The following is a 10823-nucleotide window of genomic DNA, read 5'->3' on the forward strand; positions in this document are numbered from 1 at the left end:
TCGACCGAACCTTTTTATCAGTCGACCGAACCTCGGATGAAGTTTGACCAGCGAAGCAAGGTGATCGAAGCAGATGAGGATTGACCGGATCAGGGGGATCGGTCGACCGATCAGGAGGATCGGTCGACCGATCGACGGTAAGTCAAATTTGATCCCGAGGTGATCGGATCTGGATCAGCTTTCACAGAGCTATAAAAGAAGGCCTCGGGGTGCAGCCTATGAATCGATCTCGAACAATCTGTGCTGGTCTCTGTGCTACTGCGAACGCCTCGACAAAGCTCTGCTACACCAACGATCTACAAGCTTCAGACTTGCTTACTGTTTGTTTCGTTGGTATAATTTTCCTTTATTGCAACTAATTGTACTATACTTGTATTCATATTATCGAACTTATAGTTGTTGCCCACGGAAAGCGATCAAGGATTGCGGGCCTTCGAGTAGGAGTCAATCAAGGCTCTGAACGAAGTAAATTTCTGTGTCTTTGTGTTGCTTCTTTCATTTATTATTTATTCCGCTGCTCTTTACTCGTTCGAATTCGAAAATTGAAAGCCACGAGCGCTATTCACCCCCCCTCCCTCTAGCGCTTCCCGATCCAACAATTGGTATCAGAGCGGGGTCGTTTTGAATTGGTGCAATCACCTTTCAAGACAAATTTTCATGGTGTTTTTCAGATTTTTCGGAGTCAATTAGAATTTAGCCTTATCGCTATATTCTAATTCTTTTATCGAATCGGTTTTTACTCGAAGTCGGTGCAACACCGCTCGAGTTCGTATTTACTATTATACTTCCCGCACTGCTAATCCAAGACCTAGTCTTGGTACATTTCTGTCATTTTTTTTTTGTGTTGCATATTACAAATGGCCCAACAAGAGGGTTTCAGTACTGTGCATCCCCCACTATTCTCCGGAGAGGATTTCGGTTACTAGAAGGGAAGAATGGAGACTTATCTGAAGATCCAGTTCGAAACCTGGATGATCATCAAGACGGGACTACAACTACCATCAGATGACGACGGCAAACCTACACCCTGCGAATAGTGGAAGATATCGGGAAAAAAAAATAGAAATAATAATAAATAAATAAATAATAAGGTTATTTGGGAAATAGACTTATAGAATTTTTCCGAAATTTTTGGAAATTTTCTGGGAATTTTTCGGAGCTCGTACGGAAGGTTTTGAGGGGATCGATCGGCGGGTTCGGACAAAGCCTGTTTGGGATACCCGTTTAAGTGAGGAAATATTTTTAATTATAAATCCTTTTCTTTTCCTTTTATTCCCTTCCCAAAACGCCGTTTCCCCCCAAACCCAACACCGATCACCCGAGCCTTCTTCATCGATCTCCCCGACTCCTCTTGCTGTCTCTCTCTCGCGGACGGACCTGTAGCGATCGTCGACATCGCCGGAGGAGCTCGTCGCCAGAGCTTGCTGGAGCACGACGGAACTGGTGGACTCCGGGTCTTCTTCGACCGAGGGGTCTCGGATTCGGGAGTTTCTTGTGTCGATCGTCGCCGGCACAGATCGGTCTTGGAGCGAGGAGGAGGGAAACTTGTCGAGCCTTCGGTCTCCTTCATTCTCCGATTTCTTTCTTCCTCAGCCGATTTTGTCGACTTTTCTTCTCCGATCGACGCCATTGGATCGGGCTGATCCACCGATCGCCTGCGTGAAGGGGCAATTAGGGTTTCAAGGGTAAGTAATCTGAACCTTATTCCCTCTATTTCTTGGATTTGTGCCTTAGCTTCGAGTTTCTTCCCTGATTCGGCTCTTTTTCTCTCTATTGGTCGGTGATCCTAGGTCAGATCTTGGATCCCTTCTTCGTGGTTGCTGATTAAGGCCGCGGTCGAGTGGGATAAATTTCCAGCAGGGGGGTCTTGTTGTGGTGTTCTGCAATCCGTCAACGTCTCCTTCCGACAGCCACCAGCCATGATTGAGGAGGAACAGAGAGTGAATTGTTGATCTCCTCTCTTGATCCGATCCGTTAGGTGAGTTTTGTTTACTGTGAGGTTTTGGTTGTGAATTAGGGTTCCGATCTCTTCTCTGTTCGTTAGCAAGAACAAGATCGAGCCCTAATCGGGATATTGGAGGTAAGGGGTAGGTTTCTGTCATAAATTTGGGTTCCGATCCTTCTTCTGGTATTGATTCGAGTGGTTTTGTTTATGAGGACAGAGGTTTTTGTGGTGATTCCGGCCACCACAGCTGGATTGGATTGATTCCTCCACTAGAGTTGTGATCATCTCCGGTGATAGAAGAAGCAGAGGTAAGGAGATCGATTGGTTATTGTGTTGTTCACATATTCTTAGTGAATTCTCACTGTTCTGTTCTCTTGATCGGTCTATGGTTGTAGTGGGTGTTATCTAGTGGATTTTTGTGTATTCCTTGATTTAGATCAATGTTGGAATCAACAAAGGTTGTAAGTTGTTTGGTTCAGTTGTTGAAGATGTTGGGCGTACTGTTTTGCTAGGAATGCTGTGGGTTGCTATTCGGGATTGGTTAACAGTGATGTGAAAGTTGTTATGCTGGTTAATTACAGGTTGTAGATGTAGATAAACCTAAATCTGAAGTCAGGATCATGATGTTGAGGTTAGTTTCTTATTGGAAGGTAATGGGAAGGAGTAGAAATCATGGTTAGCTATTACTCTAGAATTGGCTATTTATTTATAGGTGATTCATTTATGTGTAGTGTATGTAAATATATATTACATAAACTGTATGTGTGACACAGGACCTTGATCTGGACGAGTTGCGTGACGTGGTGGTTCTGTTGATTTCGGGATATATCGAGGCAGGTATTTCTTTCCTTTCTCCTATTTAGTTCTTTGAACTATAAAGCATGGTTATTGTTGGAAACTTAGGTTGCATTACCTTAATTCTGTATGTTTATTTTGTTCCTGCTTGTCACTTTCTGTTTTGAGCTTTGATATGATCTCGTTTACCTCGATACAGTCTCACCCTTGATATCGAAACTCTGTGATTATGCATAAGTAGAGTTTGCATCATAGATATGTCCGGTTTGTACGGTTAGTATATGTATCATGCATATTGATGTCGAGTATACACATGACGGGTATATGTTATTGGAGTTGCATGGTTAGTTGACCTTGGGGTAGGTGGGAGTATGTGTATACATTTGTGACGTTTATTAGGGGGTGTGTTGGGATACGGGTCGGATGATGATCTTTATAGTGTGACTATTCACATCATGTCATCATTCATTGCATACTGACGACTGTTGTCTCCCTTATGGTGAGAGAGTCGTCGGTTGTTTATAGCTGTCCATTCGGCCAGTGTTGGAGAGTGGTAGCTAGGAGTGGAGCTAGTCCTGTCGTGCTCATTCAGCCGCTCAGTGTTCTGTCAGCCTCGACCACTCTGGAGCAGTGGGTCTTGAGGGTAAAGAAGTCAGAGGGCTTGAGTTGTGAGTAGTCAGGGACCCTTAGCTATGTAGTTATATAACTACTTAGCTGACCTTCTGCTTCAGCCGCCTATAGCGGTGCATGTACTGGAGGCTTGTACGGTTTGTCACAGACCCAAGCCTCTCGGCCATACAGGGGTCGTGGTGTCTAGAGAGGTGGCGGGGGTGACCATGGAGCATGCATGCACTTTTGTATATAATGCGCGGTGCATCTGAGGAGATATTTTGCATACATGCCTACTAGATATTAGTTGCATGTGATTGTGTATTGTTGCATTTGTCTGAGCTATGGATGCTGCATATGGATGCCATGTCGCATACATGTCATTTACTTTACATATATTTGCAGTCGTATATGTATTGCACAGGTGTCAGGAGTACGTTGTTGCCTCGGTGAGTTTACTGATCACGATATCATGGTATTGATTCTTTTCGAGTATGTACGTTTATGTTATGTGCATTTATTATGTCAGGTTCATTCATATACCGTTGTTGTATTAGATACAGTTAGATGTGCTATACTTTGGACAGCATGATTCTATTCTTTACATATGGAGACTGTATTCTTTGATTCATATATTATTATGTAATCCATGCTTTATTCTGTCTATACCCGCTGAGTTCCCTGTACTCACCACCCCGTTTATACTATGTTGGTTTCAGGCAGTAGGTAGACGATATGGAGATGCTTGGAGTATGTTGCTGGCCGATCCCACTTCCCACGTCATATCCGAAGACCCTTTTCGGTTTTGTTTCTCTTTTCCTACACTTCGACTTTGTTGGATTTAGAGTTGTGAAAACGAACTATGTTTGATACGTGTATCGTGGACTTATACCTATGGTGTGTTTTGGGGACTTTCTCATTTGTGGGTTCTTTATTCATTTTTCCGCTGTGTTTTTGATATAACCGTGTGGGCTAAATATTTAACTGCGTGGTTGTGGTTATTTTTATGCACATATATCCCAGCCGCATGTGGCTGACGTATTTTGCATGTATGAGAGTTTCAGATTGTCACCGGTACAGGGGAGGTGCTGCCGAAATTTTTCGGGAGGTACTTCCCCGGGGCGTGACAAAAAAGGTGGAAGCCGACGCCAAAGCTACCTGCACTCTCCAGTGCGATCTTACCAAGGAGGAGCTCAACAGAGTCGGCCCGTTTTCTTCCGCAAAGGAGCTCTGGGAGAAGTTAATTGAACTCCACGAAGGCACTGTCGACACCAAGGTAAGTAAAAGAGACCTTTTACTTAATAAGTTATATAATCTGAAGATGCAGGAAGGCGAGACGGCGAGTTCCCTACACGCAAGAATCCAAGACATCCCCAACTCCCTTCACGGAATCGGACAGAAGTCAGAGAATCGGGACGTCATAAGGTATGCTCTAAACTCGTTTCCGAGGAACACATTGTGGGCATCAATGGTAGATGCCTACAAAGTTTCTAAGGACTTGTCTTCTTTAAAATTAGATGAATTGTTTAGTGAATTTGAACTTCATGAGCAGACTAATGCACAACCAACCGAGAAAGGTATTGCGTTGGTTGCAGGTACCAATCGAACACGGGAACCGAGATCACGTCGAAGAACTGAACCGGAGTCGGAAGATGAACCAGACTCTGATGATGAAGACGATGAAATTACAACTGAGCTGGTAAACCTTGTGAAGAAGCTCTACAAGAAGAAGGGCTTCAACAAAAGAGATCTAAAGAAGGTAGTGAAAACAAAGGAAGGTCCACAGAACTCGAAGGTGAAGTTTGAGGTAACCTGCTACGGGTGCAACCAGAAGGGGCACATCAAAGCCAACTGCCCTAACCTGAAGGAGGCCAAAAATCAAAGAAGAAAGAAGGTCCTTAAGGCGACGTGGGATGAATCTTCTTCGGAGGATGACGACGACGAACTCGAACAGACGAGTTTACTCGCATTGATGGCCCGGGATCAGATCGTCGAATCCGAGAGCGAGAGCGAGTCGGAGGCGGAATCCGAGCAAAGCCACGGATCCGTATCCGTTTCCGAAGGGCCAGATCCCGCTGTAAGTATCTCCCGTTTAAACAATTTAGTCAATTATTTATTACGTAAATTAGCTAAGTCAAACCTAAAAATTAAGTCACTTCTAAAGGAAGTAACTGTCCTTAAAGAAGTGGCTAACACTAAATCCTTACCTAACCAAAGTTAGACTGAAGTTTCAACTCAAGTTCAAAAACTTGAGGAAGAAAATTCAAGTCTGAAAAATCAGGTCAAGGATTTAAAAAATACTTTAGAACGGTTTTCTTTAAGTTCCAAGAATCTTGACCTAATTCTTGGGACACAAAGGGCCGTATACAATAGAACTGGGCTAGGATATAAAACTAAAAAGAAATACAAATCGTATTTATCGTTAATTAATAAATCAAATAGAAAGGTAATCCAAGCATGGGTCCCCAAGTCTAACTTGGTTAATCAAGTTGGATTTGGTCAATACTGGGTCCCGAAGGATCAAATACACTACCTCGATAGACCCTATCGAGGCTACGATCCTGGGGGAGTAAATACGAAAACTATTAAACTTAAAAATTAAATTCAAAAATTCAAAATTGAAAATACAAATTTAAAATTAGAAATTAAATTAAATTCACAAATTCAGAATTCAAATTACAAATTTAAAATTCAAAATTAAATTAAATTCACAAATTCAGAATTCAAATTACAAATTTAAAATTCAAAATTAAATTAAATTCACAAATTCAGAATTCAAATTACAAATTTAAAATATGAAATTAAATTATATTCACAAATTCAGAATTCAAATTACAAATTTAAAATTTGAAATTAAATTAAAATTCAAACTTCAAAAGAGGAGGATCCAGAAAAACTGGCACCCCTAACTAAATTACCCGACAGGGTAACTGAACTTAATCTACCCGAAATGGGTAAACAAGATTAGACTACCCGGCAGGGTAATTAAGGTTAGACTAAAAAGGGCTAGGTTTAACTTGACCCACAGTACTGGTGAAGTTTTTGGATGATAGTATGTTAGAGAAGCTTGGGCATCGCATGTCTAGGAAGATATGGCTTCGACCTGGTGCATTTGGCCAAGTGGAACTGACCGAACCTACCCTTAAATGGATCATAACTAGTTAGACCAAGGCTTAGTATTAAGTTCAATGGGTAGGACTATTTGGAAAATCTCAAAGGCATGGTTACTTTAATGAGTTCCTTGTGACTCACCATTGCCCAGAGGTTTATCCAAAGAATGCTTACTTGTTAAACCCAAAGCTAAACCTGAATCTAACATAAAGTTAAATAAAACCCTTAAATTAAACCGCAATTCATCTCACAACAATTATAGGAGTACCTGATTGATAATTTAGATTGGGTGAGATTACTAAGAAATTAAGTTTAAAATCAAGATCAAAATTAAAATTGATTAATTAAAACTTAATTAAGTTAACTTAATTTGAAATTAAACTTACCTATGTTCAATTTTAAATTAATGACTCTAAAATTAATTTAACTTGAAATTATTTCAAATAATTAATTTATTCAACTATCTCACAATCACCCATAGGGTTAACTGATTGCTAACTTAAATTAGATGAGATGAAAAACTAGGGAGCCTACTTCAGTCAAACTATCTTTTAATCCATTAACATGAAACCAATTCATTCACTTTATGTGTAGGAGTTGGATCAATGGATGTTGGATAGTGGATGCTCTAGACATATGACTGGAGATAGATTGAAGTTTACAGAGCTCAAACTAAAGAATCTAGGGTAATCGGAAGAGGTAATATCGAACTCAGTTCTGATTTTATTATTCAAAAAGTTCTGTTAGTTGAAAATTTCAATTTTAATCTACTAAGTATAAGCCAATTGTGTGATAGTGGATACTTAGTAACCTTTGACAAAGCTAGGTGTTTAGTCAAAAATATTGAAAATCCTGAAATCACACTTAAGGGACTTAGGAAAAATAATATGTATTCAATTAATCTACCCACATCCTCAATAAAATGTTTTCTGACACAAGAAGAAGAAACTGATTTATGGCACAGAAGACTGGGTCACACTCACACTAGACTCATTTCAAAAATGAGTCAAAACGGTCTAGTTAGAGGTTTGCCTAAATTGAAATTTATTGAAAACTCAATCTGTAATGCTTGTCAACAAGGAAAACAAACCAAATCGACTCACAAGTCAACCAACCTAGAAAAAACTAACTCCTTACTTGAGCTCCTTCACCTTGACCTATTTGATTCACATGGAGCCAAGTCACTAAGCAAAAACCAGTATTGCTTAGTGATAATTGACGACTACTCTAGGTTCACATGGGTAAGATTCCTAAAAACAAAAGATGAAACCTATGAAATATTTAGTAATTTTTGCAAATTAATAGAAAATGAAAAAGACACTAAAATTAAAAGAATAAGAAGTGATCACGGGGGAGAATTTGAAAATCATAGGTTTACCCAATTTTGTAAAATAAATGGATATCAACATGAATTTTCATGTCCTAGAACCCCCCAACAAAATGGTCTAGTGGAACGTAAAAATAGAACACTACAGGAAGCCGCTAGGACTATGTTAAATGAATATAATTTAAAACATCAATTTTGGGCTGAAGCAATAAATACTGTAAATTATATTCAAAATAGAATCTTAATTAACAAATTTCATAATAAAACCCCTTATGAACTATATTACCATAAAATACCTAACTTAAACTATTTAAAAGTATTTGGGTATAAAGTTCACATTTTAAACACTAAAGATTACTTAGGAAAATTTACACCAAAATCTAACCAAGGAATATTTTTAGGATACTCCTCAACCAGCAGGGCATTTAGAGTATATAATCAAAGTACCTTCAAGGTTGAAGAAACAACTAATATAATATTTGATGAAGATAATACCGTTAATAAACCTATAGAAGATAATATAAATGAAAGTTTTGACATCCATCCAAGAACTATAGAAGATGATGAAATTCAACCTAACGTTAATAAACCAGAGGAACCAATGTCTGACCCAAACATAAGATCATCTAGAGTAAGTACTTCTCACCCACCTGATCAGATTTTGGGTGACCCAAACATAGGAGTCAGAACTAGATCCTCCTATAGAAACCTTAGTCAGATAGCCCTTATCTCCAATATTGAACCTAAAACCATAGAAGAAGCCCTACCTGACCCAGACTGGATCATTGCAATGCAGGAAGAATTAGCCCAATTTGATAGAAACCAAGTCTGGGAACTTGTACCTAAACCAGTAGATAAATCCATAATTGACACCAAATGGGTATTTAGGAACAAATTAGATGATCAGGGTGATATAGTAAGAAATAAGGCAAGACTAGTAGCAAAAGGGTTTAGTCAAGTGGAAGGGTTAGACTTTGACGAAACCTATGCTCCAGTAGCTAGACTAGAATCCATTAGAATTTTGTTATCCTATGCTACACATAAAGGATTTAAATTGTATCAAATGGATGTCAAATCAGCCTTTTTAAATGGATTTATCAAGGAAGAGGTCTATGTAAGCCAACCCTCAGGATTTGAAGACTTAGAGAACCCAAACCATGTATTTAAACTAAAAAAGGCTTTATATGGACTAAAACAAGCCCCTAGGGCATGGTATGAAAGATTATCCAATCACTTAATATCCAAAGGATTTAACCAAGGTAACATCGATCCGATCCTATTTGTAAAAACCATAGAAAAAGGCTTCTTCATAGCTCAAATCTATGTTGATGATATATTATTTGGCTCAACTAACTCTAACTTTTTAAAAGAATTCGTTAAATTAATGGAAAACGAATTTGAAATGAGTATGGTTGGAGAACTAAATTTTTTCTTGGGTTTACAAATTAAGCAAACTAAGGATGGTATTTATATTTATCAAACTAAATATGCTAAAGAATTACTTAAAAAATTTGGCATGGAGAATTAAAAAATAATTAATACACCAATGGCTACTAATGCTCAAATTGACTCAGACTTAGAAGGTAAACCAGTAGATCTAAAATACTATCGAAGTGCAATAGGAAGTCTACTGTACCTTACTGTAAGTCAACCAGACATTATTTTCGCAGTAGGTAAGTGTGCACGATATCAATCTTGTGCAAAAGAGTCTCACTTAACTCTTGTCAAAAGAATTCTTAGGTATGTTAAATGAACTCTAAATGTAGGACTTTGGTATCCTAGATCTGGCACTCTTGACCTAACCGGCTATTCTGATTCAGATTACGCTGGATGCAAGTTAGATAGAAAAACCACAAGTGGTAGTTGTCAATTTCTAGGACAATGTCTAGTAAGTTGGTCAAGTAGAAAATAACATTGTGTTGCTTTATCTACCACTGAAGCTGAATATATAGCCTTAGGTGAATGCACATCTCAACTGCTATGGATGATGCACACTCTTAAAGACTATCAATTAGACTATCATAAAACAAAAATCTCAATTGATAATATAAGTTCCATAAATCTAACAAAAAACCCAATTCATCACTCAAGGACTAAACATATAGAAGTGAAGCACCATTTTGTAAGGGATCATGTAGCTAAGGGTGATATTATACTCAACTATGTTGAGTCAAAATCAAACATAGCTGACATCTTCACAAAACCCTTACCTGAACTTGAGTTCAGCTCACTTAGAAGACAAATAGTGTTGGATCGAGATCGCGCTAGAGGGGGGGGGGGGGTGAATAGCGCTCATGGCTATTTCGTACGTATCGGAATCACAAACAGCTTTAGAGTAAATAAAGCAGCGGAATAAAAGCAAGCACACAAGAACATAGGTCGATTTTACTTCGTTCAGAGCCTAAGGCGACTCCTACTCGAAGACCCGCGATCCTTGATCGCTTCCGGTGGGCAACAACTATAAGCTCGATTATTACAGACTAAGTATTACAAGAGATGCGATAAAAGAAATCTATACCGACGAAGAAAAAGAGGAATCTTGGAGCTCTGGGCCGTCGTAGACTTGTAGCAGCACTTCCGGGAGTCTTTCGGAGCAGCACGTTGAGTATAGAAGACTTGGAACTCGTTAGGTTGAGCTGCTGGTCGAACCCCCTTTATAAACAGTGTTCAAGGCACCTTAAACCCTTTGAAGGCGCCTTAAGCCTGAATTTTATCCCGTTCTGCTCGCTGGGATAATCCTTTGACTGTCGCGACCTGAAGGCGCCTTAAACCCATTCAAGGCGCCTTAAACCCCTCCAAGGCACCTTAAGCCTGGTCCTCGCGCCAGCTCAGGATTTTGAACCCGAGGCGCCTCCAAGCCCCATGGAGGCTCCTCGGACACTGTTCATCCGAGAAAAATCTTCGTTATTTTGTACCTGCAAGATATGTTAATCCCAAACAACATCCTGCAACACAAAGTTAGCACAAAATAATAGTATAGAAAATAAATAATGTTTAAGACAGTCTCCGGACTATCCGGGTCTGACTTTGGATTTC

At 39.4% G+C, this 10823-nt stretch overlaps 1 long non-coding RNA gene across 4 annotated transcripts; it reads left to right on the forward strand.

Annotated features, from left to right (window-relative positions):
- Positions 1-1289: 1289 nt before the first annotated feature.
- Positions 1290-4287, forward strand: LOC122001962. Of its 4 annotated transcripts, none has more exons than XR_006117540.1 (5): positions 1290-1685; positions 1791-2087; positions 2163-2253; positions 2719-2782; positions 4073-4287. It is a non-coding gene; the product is annotated as an uncharacterized LOC122001962 (long non-coding RNA). The 4 variants fall into 4 exon arrangements; XR_006117538.1 differs by having other exon boundaries at positions 1791-2080; positions 4069-4287; XR_006117537.1 differs by having other exon boundaries at positions 1791-2080.
- The last annotated feature ends 6536 nt before the right edge of the window (positions 4288-10823 follow it).

The sequence above is a fragment of the Zingiber officinale genome, chromosome 7A (assembly GCF_018446385.1).
Source record: "Zingiber officinale cultivar Zhangliang chromosome 7A, Zo_v1.1, whole genome shotgun sequence".
NCBI classification, from domain to species: Eukaryota; Viridiplantae; Streptophyta; class Magnoliopsida; order Zingiberales; family Zingiberaceae; genus Zingiber; species Zingiber officinale.